General features: G+C 39.3%; 1 protein-coding gene across 1 annotated transcript in view; it reads left to right on the top strand.

Annotated features, from left to right (window-relative positions):
* Nucleotides 1-12,022, top strand: part of LOC135075530 (uncharacterized) — a 194,572-nt gene that overhangs the window by 172,125 nt on the left and 10,425 nt on the right. The gene's annotated exons all lie outside the window — the stretch shown is intronic.

Here is a 12,022-nt window from a genome sequence, read left to right as displayed (position 1 = left end):
GTTGCTGAAACTCTTACTAGGGAATGGATGGCTCGTTTCGGTGTTCCATCTGTGGTAACAACTAGAGTTTGCAATATCGGATAGTTTTCAATTCCAGAACTGATTTCCGATATTGGGCACTCAACTCCGGAATTCCGGTTCTAGTTCCGGAAATGATTAGCGCCTCTCGACAAACATGTACACGTATGTGGCATCCACTTCAGAACCTTGCCCCATCGGTCGTCTGTCTGCGTACTATGTGCGCTGCCCATTGCCACTTTAGCTTGCTAATTCGACCGCTATACAGAAAGGGGTAAATGGGTATATGAGCCGACACTAGCCCATGTTAACGTGGGCATATAAATGATATGGTGAAGTCAGAAATTTGATGTCATCATTTTATCCGATTTGTATGAAAATTAAAATAATTAAAATGAAGATATCAATTTTCTCACTTCACCATACCATTTATGCCCATGTTAACATGGGCTAGTGTCGGCTCAATTATACAAATTTACCTAACACCCTGTATGTCAGGTGACTTTAGTTCGTTTACGAATCTCCTCATTTCTGGTTCGATCTCGAAAAGAAACACTGAGCATAGCACTCTCCTTTGAGCTTATTATAAGGCCTACAGTGAGAAGCCACGTTTCCGAACCGTATGTCATCACTACTAGTAACACACACTGATTGTAAACTTTCGTCTTTAGGCACTGAGGTGTTTTGGTCGAAAATATATTATGACGTAGTTTCCCGAAAGCTGCCCAGTCGAGTTCAATTCGATGTATTATTACATCTCCCTGCCTCACAGTCACAGCTCGCTGCAGAGGAATCGCTCTCGTGCTCAGCCAGGCTTAAAGACCTTATAGCCTGAACGCCAGGCATATTGGCAAGTTAGACTCTTCGGTCTTCTGTATAACCTGCCGTAGTGTGTAGATGCGGTATATTGTAAACTTTTCGATGGCCGGCTTCTTCGAGAGGCTATAAGTCATCGGACCTACGCACAGAACTATTTGACTCAGATCCCAGATGGGTCTGTAATTCCTTAATAATAAGGCTTTTACCCTTTCTTGAAGAAAAACACCACCAAACTTTTGTTCCATGCCTCTGGCATTATTCCCTGAAGTAAGACGGAGTTATAGTCTCTGAAGGACTTTCAGTATCGGTTTATCACCCGCCGCATTCAAAAAGCTTCGAGGTTATTCCGTCATCACCCGGTGCCTTGTTGTTCTTTAGCTGTTTGAGAGCCAACCAATCTTGTATGGGCTGATTTCCGAGATATCTTCTTCTATTTTGTGGCGTCGAACCTTTGACCAGGCATGTAATACGGCTAAGCAATGTAGTAGTACAGGAGGGTGAAGAAGGGCAGCCATAGTAGATAACACAGAGTCATTCAGGAGAGTGCAAATAAGAGTTGCAGCAACCCTAATTAAGGATCGGCTGGGACGAACAAGGATAGGCGAATCCAATTTGCGAGGCTTGACAGGGATGCGTTGGTTAAGGTGGCCCTTTATAAGGCTTGGGAGCTTGCTGGTAACGAGCTATTGGACGTAGAGAGGGTTATTAATTATACGTACATTTTCTACTTTGTCTAAGATAAGCACGAGAACGATTTGTCCAAAACATATGAATGTGGTCATATTCAATGCAGGATTAAGTGCCCTTCAACCTTCATGAAGACCACTTTTCGATAGGGTAAGTCCTTCACTCGGTATAAGTGGAAAACCGAAAAAACGCCCCTTTCGGGGGCCCCCATCACTTAAGCACAAGCACAACCCCGTCGAAGTCTAAAACCTAGGAGAGTCTTTATGGGCAACAAATGAAGCCATTAAAAACGTAATAAAATCTTTTGTAGGAATTATTTCCGATTTGATTCATTTTTGTGTTTAACTCTACTGGCCTATTATTAGTAACTAGCGGCCGCCCGCGACTTCATACGCGTGGCTCCCGTTTTACCCCCTTCAGCTATCTAACGCGGTTTAGATTTTTTCATACAAAAGTTTTTTAAGAGTTTTTTTCAAACTTACTATGATTGTATACCTCTAAGTCTGAACTGAGTTACGAGCTAATGCTCTAACGAAGTTGAACTTCTAATGAAGTTGATAATTTTACATACTAAATTTGCTTTCTTCGCTCAAGTTTTGTAAGAAATTGCAACAAAATAGTGACATTGTATGTGTAAACAAACAATACCATTCATTATAGGCTCCAGCCATCAGTGTGAAGCAGAATCAGCGCAATAAAAAAGACGCCAATTTCCGGCATTGTCTTTTCTTACAAAACTTGTGCGCAGAAAGCAAATCTAGTATGTAAAATCATCAACTTCTAATGCTCGTAACTCAGTTCAGACTGAGTATAGAGGTATACATGTCATAGTAAGTTTGGTTTATTTATTACACTATTTTGTAACCAAAAAACATAGTTTGGTCGATGGCCGCGCGAAAAAAAAAGACGCCAATTTCCGGCATTGTCTTTTACTAAGGTACCTGCATGCCAAATGTCAAGCGTCTAACTTAAGCGGTTTAGATTTTTCACACAAAAGGATTTTCCCGATAATTCCCGGTCCCTTGTGAATTTCGGGAATTCCATGTTGTAACTGAGCTTTAAGTTTATTAAGGTACCTACTTACATGCCAAATTTCAAGCATCTAACTTAAGCGGTTTAGATTTTTCATACAAAAGGATTTTCCCGCGAATTCCCGTTCCCGTGGGAATTTCGGGAATTGCATGTTGTAACTAAGCTTTAAGTTTACTAAGGTACCTACACACCAAATTCCAAGCGTCTAACTTATGCGGTTTAGATTTTTCATACAAATGTTTTTCCCGCTAACTCCCTTTCCCGTGGGAATTTTGCAATATCCTGTTGTAACTAAGGTACCTACATGCCAAATTTCAAGCGTCAAACTTAAGCAGTTTAGATTTTTCATACTAATTCTTGTTCCCGGTATACTATCACCTGCCCAGAAGTATCCGTCGAGTAGTTTTTGTTTCTATAAGGAATATACAGACGGACCGACAGACAGACAGGCAAAAATTTTACTGATTGCATTTTTGGCATTAGTATCGATCACTAATCACCCCCTGATAGTTATTTTGAAAATATGTATATTTCATGTACAGAATTGACCTCTCTACAGATTTATTAAAAGTAGTTATAGACATAAAGTTTCGAATACATGCCTCAAAAACTTCCTTATTTAAGGACCTATTTTGAAAACTTAAAATAATTTATGAAAAATTTCAATGCATGAGCACGAATGCAGAAACCAAAACCATTTGTTTGTTATTGACTGACGATGTTGCCATTCCGCCGGCTGGCTCGCGTGGCGCGCCGCAGCGCCCGGCGCGCGCTGGCAACAACGCTTTAAGTAACGAAAAAAGTATCGATACTTTTAACGTTAATTTGTTAACGTTATTAAACTGGATTCGATACCACACTACCGTTACCTGTGTTACCGTTAAAATTTTACCTTTATGAAATTACCGTTATTTAACGATTAATAAAGTTAAATTTGGTATCGTTAACAAGCCCTGGTCTAAGGTCTGTAGCTAAAGGTCTACGTTGCAAGATGGAAGAATCTTCTAACCAAAAAGATGGCAGATGCAGCAGATGTCAACGGATTTAAAACTGGAGTTGATTGGACTTCTTGTAGACTTGAGTGTCTAGAGCGTCCCTTCCTCCACCATGCGTAAGAATTTTCACAAAAATACTGTCTAAGGTCTGTAGCTAAAGGTCTACGTTGCAAGATGGAAGAATCTTCTAACCAAAAAGATGGCAGATGCAGCAGATGTCAACGGATTTAAAACTGGAGTTGATTGGACTTCTTGTAGACTTGAGTGTCTAGAGCGTCCCTTCCTCCACCATGCGTAAGAATTTTCACAAAAATACTGTCTAAGGTCTGTAGCTAAAGGTCTAAGCTGCAAGATAGAAGAATCTTCTAGCCAAAAAGATGGCAGATGCAACAGATGTCAACGGATTTAAAACTTGGAGTTCATGTGACTCCTTCTAAACTTGAGTCTCTAGAGCGTCCCTTCCTCCACCATGCGTAAAAGTTTTCCAAAAATACTGTCTGAGGTCTGTAATAAAAGTCTAAACTGCAAGATAGAAGAATCTTTTAGCCAAAAACATGGCAGATGCAGCATATATCAACGGATTTAAGACTGGACTGGCACCACCTTGCAATGTCATCCTCTCATTGTTATCTGTAATGTAAATTATTTTTAAAATGTATTTAAAAAATAAAATGTTCGTTTTATTATTTCAATAATCTGACCTCTCAACTCAACTACACTACACAAACACCTTTGTTCGCAACTGTACTGACGAAACCTCGATATTATACCGTTCATTTAAGATGGCAAGCTTTTTGCTGCGGTAATGCACTCCAGGTAACCGTGTGTGATGCTTATTGCTCATAGTGATTTTCGATACAGAGCCCCGTACATACGTCATACATAAATTATGGAAAGAAAACACCCAGACCCATACAAACAAATATGTATGCAATTTTAGTATGATATTTTTATTTATTAATAAACAAAAAGACTGAACAAAATTGATGCGTGTACTGATTAATGTAATTAACCACATGCAAAGCTTTGTGAATTGCAACAACTATAATTTATTATCCAAGCTCTAAATAATCGCTACTACGAGTAACTGATCATAAAATGTTTTTCTAATCGCTCAAGCTCCCGAGGATCTACCGATAGGTCGGGTGACGTAATCTTGAAATTCTTTTAGCCGGCGCGGAACTTCCGGAAGGTCGGGTGACGCCACGCTTCTTTGAACCGTGTTTACTTTGGCAGTTATTGTTGTTGTTGTTGTTGTTTCAGCCAAATGACGTCCACTGCTGGACAAAGGCCTCCCCCAAGGTTTTCCACAATGAACGGTCCTGCGCTGCCCGCATCCAGGCTCTTCCCGCGACCTTTACCAGATCGTCGGTCCACCTAGTAGGAGGCCTGCCCACGCTACGTCTTCCAGCCCGTGGTCGCCACTCGAGAACTTTCCTGCCCCAACGGCCATCGTCTCTACGAGCTATGTGCCCCGCCCACCTAAAACCTTGTTGAAGAATTATAGACCCATCTCACTTCTGAGCCATGTCTACAAACTGTTTTCAAGAGTCATTACGAATCGTCTCGCTCGCAGGCTCGACGACTTCCAGCCACCCGAACAAGCCGGTTTCCGAAAAGGCTTTAGTACCATAGACCACATACATACGCTAAGGCAGATTATACAGAAGACCGAGGAGTATAATCAACCACTTTGCCTGGCGTTTGTGGATTATGAGAAAGCCTTCGATTCGGTCGAGACCTGGGCAGTGCTACAGTCTCTCCAAAGGTGCCAAATTGGCAGTTATATTCTATATTTATTCGATTCTAAAATATATTCCCAAAAATTTTGAAAGTTGTTTTAATTTGTATCACTTGGATATGATTTGTATTAGAAAGTCCTGTGAGTGTGACGCTTGAACGGAAGGAAGTCAACCTAACCTAACCAACTGCGTATTTCTAAACTGCGTATTTCTATACCGTGTAGCCGCGAGAGCTCTTTGGCGCGCTGTCTTCGGCGAAGTATTGCGCGCGCAGATTTTGACAGCGCGAAATACCTACTTTAGCAGAAATACCAAGCTTTAATATAATCAATGGTCACTTCTATGTATACTTCATCATCATCATCATTTCAGCCATAGGACGTTCACTGCTGAACATAGGCCTCCCCCAATGATTTCCACAATGGCCGGTTGGTGGCGGCCTGCATCCAGCGTATTCCCGCTACCATTATGAGGTCGTCGGTCCACCTTATGTACCATCTATACTTACTAATTTATAAAGCTGATGAAGGTTTTGTTTGTTTGCTTGAACGCGTTAGTTTCAGGAACTACTTACTCCGATTATAAAAAACTAGCTGACCCGGCGAAATTTGTTCCGCCTTAATGGCAATAAATAAGCAGACTTTTTTTTATTTCGAACGGGATAAAAAGTATCCTATGTCCTTCTCCTGGCTCTAAACTACCTCCCTGACAATTTTCAGCTAAATCGGTTCAGCCGTTCTTGAGTTATAAGTGGAGTAACTAACACGACTTTCTTTTATATATACAGGGTGTTAGGTAAATGGGTATATGAGCCGACACTAGCCCATGTTAACATAGGCATATAAATAGTATGGTGAAGTCACAAAATTGATATCTTCATTTTAATTATTTTATTTTTCATACAAATCGGATTTTATAAAATTTATTTTGTATGTAAATTAAAAAAATTAAAATGATGATATCAAATTTCTGACTTCACCATACCATTTATATGCCCATGTTAACATGGGCTAGTGTCGGCTCATATACCCATCAGTGTTGCCAGAAGGTTACTTTTGTAACCTTTTAGGTTACTTTTGAACTGCATTGGTTACTTTTAGGTTACACTAATGAAAAGGTTACTTTTAGGTGATTTTTCAGAATTTGTAGAATTAACTTTTACAGGCTATTCAGTAAAAAATATTAATAGTGACAATTTAAAAATTATGTCAAACTGCATTTAAACATGAATTTGATTTATTATTTGTTTAAAAAAATGAGTTTTAGCGATTGTTTTTCGATAATAAAACGCAAATCCATGAAACGTTTTTATGTACCGGTAACTTTTCAGTCGTCATGGAATGGTCAAAATTTCGAATTCAGGTAAACGATTGATGATCAATTGTATTCATTTTCCATACATGAACAACCTTACACAATCGCTCCGCACCCCCCCCCCCCCCCCCCCCCGTATGAAGGTTACTTTTTATTCAAAAAGGTTACTTTTTTTTATATTTTTGGTAATTTCTGACAAGACCCGACTGGCAACACTGATACCCATTTACCTAACACCCTGTATATAGATATTTCAGTGTTAGATAGCCCATTTATCGAGGAAAGCTTTAAGCTACATATCATTACTAGCCCAAAGTAACTATTCCGCGGACGAAGTCGCGGGCAGAAGATAGTAAAGGTGAAACAATCCTGTTCCCACTTTTATTCAGTAAACATTAAGGGATTCAACTTGACCCAGATATGAGCAACCGATACCCGGGAGCGGGTCGCAGGTAAACGGCTAGTAGGTCAACAATTACTTGAGTGTTAACGTCAAATTGGCAAAACCAACTGCCATGAGTAATGTTATAACCTCAGCCAATAATTATATTCCTTAAGGACTCTAAACTTGGCATCCTTGTTACAAAATAATCATGTTACTTTCTATCACTTTTGGCAACATGTCAAAAGTCGACGACTTATGTCGGCGAATCGGCAGGTTTGGTTTTTAGACTGCATTAACATCAAATTGGCCAAACCAACAACTGGGTTGCACCATCTTACTTTAACTTTGACAAACGTCAAAAATCTCTGTCAGACTCCATTCAAAAACACATGTTATCATTAAAGTTACGGTCAAAGTTTATTCAGCCTAAGTAAACTTATAACCACAGCCAATGATCAATACAGGGTGTCCCGTAATGTAACGTCAAGCCGGAACTGTGTGTTGAGGCAAGTTGTGCTGGTTATCAGAAAAATATAAAAAAAAATCTATGTGGCATATTTTAAAAATAATAGGCATTTAAAAAAAATCAAAAAATTCTACTCCAGGTGACGGTCCTTTTACTCGTGTTGCCACAAATCTTCACTTTTTCCAAAATTTTTTTTTGTTATGTAACCCTGAATAATGCTTCTCTAAATTGTTATCAAAATTACAAAACCAGCTGCTCCAGCTTGGATGAAAAAAATACATTATTCTCAAAAAAAATTTCAAAATAAAAATTTTGCCTAGTTTAAACTGACTGTACTGAAAAAAAAATGTACTACGCGAGTGTGGCAAGTGACGTCATAATTTGGCGCATTTAGTAAGGATTCCAAAATGGTATAATACTTGGTAAATTTTTGCTGTAATTGTCGACAATTTTTGATTTTTTTGGAAATAATCCCGTTTTTAACTTTATCTACCTTGGTTAAAAATATTATTCTAATGTGCCCAAAATTTAAGTTTCTGGCTTAAGTGAGGTGGAGAAGCCATTTTAAAAGGTATGAGCGGGACGGAGAGGGCCATCTTACCAAGCAGGGATGTTATGGATATCCGTAACCGTAACCGAAACTATCGGATATCCGAAATAAAAAAATGTCCATAACCGTAACCGAAACTGATTCAAAAGTTACGGATAGTTTCGGATAAAGGCCAAACTGCAAAACTCTATGAAATTTGCAGTATACACGCCGCAGCTGCAATGCCGCGCTGCCGATTTCATAGTTTTGCAGTTTGCGGTCTGCGGCCCGTCTTGGAATTGTACCTTAAATCTTAATATTTGTTACCAACTTGTCTGGCATTCGCTGGCACCATCTAATATGCCAGCCTGTTTTACCTTTATCGTACATAGGTGTCGTCTTAGTTGGTACATAAAGTAGCTATGTGGGTCACGCTCACGCAGCATCTTGCTATTTGTATTATACCTACATTTTTGAAATTCTAATAATTCCGTAACCGAAATTATCCGAGACTTTCGGATAATCTGAAATGATTTCATATCCGTGACCGTAACCGAAACCTGTATAATATTATTCTAATATCCGTAACCGTATCCATAACCGAAACTTCATATCCTTATTATCCCTGTTACCAAGTACAAGTGCAGGCAGAGCACAGTTGTCACAGTATGTCAACTACTAATTACTGTCATGGTGACAAAAGTTTCTGTGACTGACTGTACGGTAGTCAGTCACAGAAACTTGAATTTTGGGCACATTAGAATAATAATTTTTAACCAAGGTAAATAAAGTTAAAAACGGGACTATTTCCAAAAAACCAAAAATTGTCGACAATTACAGCAAAAATTTACCAAGTGTTATACCATTTTGGAATCCTTACTAAATGCGCCAAATTATGACGTCACTTGCCACACTCGCGTAGTAGATTTTTTTTTCAGTACAGTCAGTTTAAACTAGGCAAAATTTTTATTTTGAAATTTTTTTTGAGAATAATGTATTTTTTTCATCCAAGCTGGAGCAGCTGGTTTTGTAATTTTGATAACAATTTAGAGAAGCATTATTCAGGGTTACATAACAAAAAAAAAATTTGGAAAAAGTGAAGATTTGTGGCAACACGAGCAAAAGGACCGTCACCTGGAGTAGAATTTTTTGATTTTTTTTAAATGCCCATTATTTTTAAAATTTGCCACATAGATTTTTTTTTATATTTTTCTGATAACCAGCACAACTTGCCTCAACACCCAGTACCGGCTTGACGTTACATTACGGGACACCCTGTATAATGTATTCCTTAAAGGTGACTGAGTTTCTTGCGCTGCTTCTTCTCAGCACACTGGCCTATTTATACTGAAGCCGTAGTAGAGTGTAAGCAGGCCTGGCTCACTCCGCGCGGTACATCCGATAATTACCTACAGCGAAGCGCCCCGCCGGCGGGTATTATATCAGTCGAGTGTCACGCGCGCGCCCGTCAGGACGCTGGCGTGCGTTGTAGTATGATTATAATTCTTTGATCGAAGTATTATTTAAAAATAGACATAAAGAGAAAGAAATATTGTGCGGCGTTCGGGTGTTTAAATTCGAAAAGAAATCTACCGGATTTATCTTTTTTTTTTCGCTTCCCAAAGATGCTGAAAGGTATGTTGGTCATGTAGGTAATCAATAATTCTTAGGATAGTATAGGAACCTAACCTACTATGACTACTGCTCAGAATGCGTTCGTTCGTTTCAGCCAAATGACGTCCACTGCTGGACAAAGGCCTCTCCCAAGGTTTTCCATAATGAATGCATACTTACCTACATACGTACGTACCTCATTACAAATAAGTAGATTAATTATTTTTTGACTAGACAGCAACCCTAACAGCGTAAGAAGAGTTCAGAGGCACGCGATAGAAAGAGACAAAACTTGTAGGTGAATAAAATTGTAGGTACGTAGTGCTGTGCGAGCTGAATTCCACTGTATCGCGTCGTAGCAAGACTCGCATTTATTTAAATCATCTTGCGGAGTAATCCTTCTGTACCTGTACTATTACTTATTCTGTGGTGTAAGTAAGTAACTGGGACGTGTAAAAGCGCTGTAAAAGCCCATTTGTAGAAAATAATGACTTTTATTACAAGCGGAACAGACATTATCACTAATATTTATAATATAAAAGTAATGCCATTACCACTGACAGTGTGGTGGTTGGAATAAAGGCATGACGGTAACAGAGCTGCCGCTCTATAATAAATCGGGAGATTTTGAATGTCACTACCAAAGAAAGGAATGTCAGTAATATCGACGTTATTATTAATGCCCGGTCCGCTTCACCCATAATATTGCGTAACACAGATATTTCTTCACAGCCCATAAAATATCCTTTTTAAAATAAAATGTGCCTTGTAGAAAGCGTTACGTAAGACACTGCGCCAATAAGTGAACGTCCGATTTTGTTAACATTCAATCCGCGTACCTACCGAACGCGAGATGGGACTAAGAACTGTGTGAGAACTGTGTGAATACGAAGGGGCTTACTCTGAGAGCGACAGAAAATTGGAGCGATGCCTAATTTATTATTAAGCAGACGACTTCTGTTACTACCTTATGTAGATTATTCAATGAATTGGTTTGGATGTCGATCAATGAGTTGGTTATTAGTTACACACCTACTCTTGGTAGTCTAGTGAATGAAGTAGACAAAGTCATAGTTACGTCTAAATCTCTACTATAATATATGCAATATAAACACTATGCAAAGTCAAGTGAGTCACTGGTAAATTGAAAAGTATATAAGTAACACTCTATCAAACCACCTTGTGAATCCCGTTTGTATTTCCCAAAAGTGCGAAACACGGGATGTGTGATTAGTAATTAATGACTAAATCCAATGATCACGGATCCAGTTTAAGGTGGGCTCAGCTGGCAAACTTTATGCCATTCTCAGTTGAAACAAATAACTAATCGATAAATGTCGAGTGATACGACAAATCACCTCAGAGTCTCTAATAGCCCCTTTTAATGACTCTGTGTCGTTCAGTAGTACAATGGAGGCTAATGCACTCAGCAATTACCGATGCATGCCGGTCACGACTTTCAAAAATGCAAACGATCAGCTGTCTGGGGTGCTGTCTGTGGGTCATAACCGCAGTAACCCGCAACCAGTCAATGGTTGCTGTAACCACGTCATTTTGAACTTTATTGCGTTTTGTTGAGGTCCTTAAAAATAAATATCTTGAAACAATTTCACACAGCGCCATCTAGCCCCAGAGTAAGCAATTAATATGCTTGTGTTATGGGTGCTAGCTTAACCATACTTTTTTTATACATAGTAAAGACCCAGACCCGTCACAGAAATTAAAATTCTTCATTTCAATTTCCGCCCGGCCGGGAATCGAACCCGGGACCTCTCGGCTCGGCATAGTAGTCCGTTCTAAACCACCAAACGGCCGATATGGCCGAAAATGAGAATTACTTGCTTGTCTGATGAAGAGTTACTACTAAGATCTTAGAGACTACATACAGGTCATTTAGCGAGCCCTGGAAAGGTTGATGCTAGATATTGATAAGATGATGAAAGGTTCAGTTACACTACTTAGATCTTAGAGAGATTTACATGTACTAGTGAACTCAGGACCTAGGTCCTTTAGGGACAAAATGCAGAACGCGGTCATTCGGCAAGAGACCGAAGTAATGGACATAGTGAAGAAGTAGCAAGCTAAAATGGTAGTAAGGAAGGCCATAAATACGTCATATTGTGACGCAGACCTGATGAAAGATGGAGTAGAGAAAACTCACTCGAAGCAACCACGTGTTCATAAAATGTAGTATAGGACATCACCCTGCTTGATACATCGATGAATTCAAGAAGATAATGGTTGGATGGAAAGTCAACTATCTTGACCTTTGAATTATTTGTGTGTAACAAAATAAACAAAAAAAATAACAATAGAGATTAAGAATCCTCCGTGGTTGAGGATTCCGGGTGAAACTCGCTTCCACCTTCGGCCTGATCGTCACTCACCACCAGGTGAGATACATGCCAAGAGCTTCCTCGT

This window comes from Ostrinia nubilalis, chromosome 10 (assembly GCF_963855985.1).
Source record: "Ostrinia nubilalis chromosome 10, ilOstNubi1.1, whole genome shotgun sequence".
NCBI lineage: Eukaryota > Metazoa > Arthropoda > Insecta > Lepidoptera > Crambidae > Ostrinia > Ostrinia nubilalis.
This window is presented reverse-complemented; position numbering and strand designations above follow the sequence as displayed.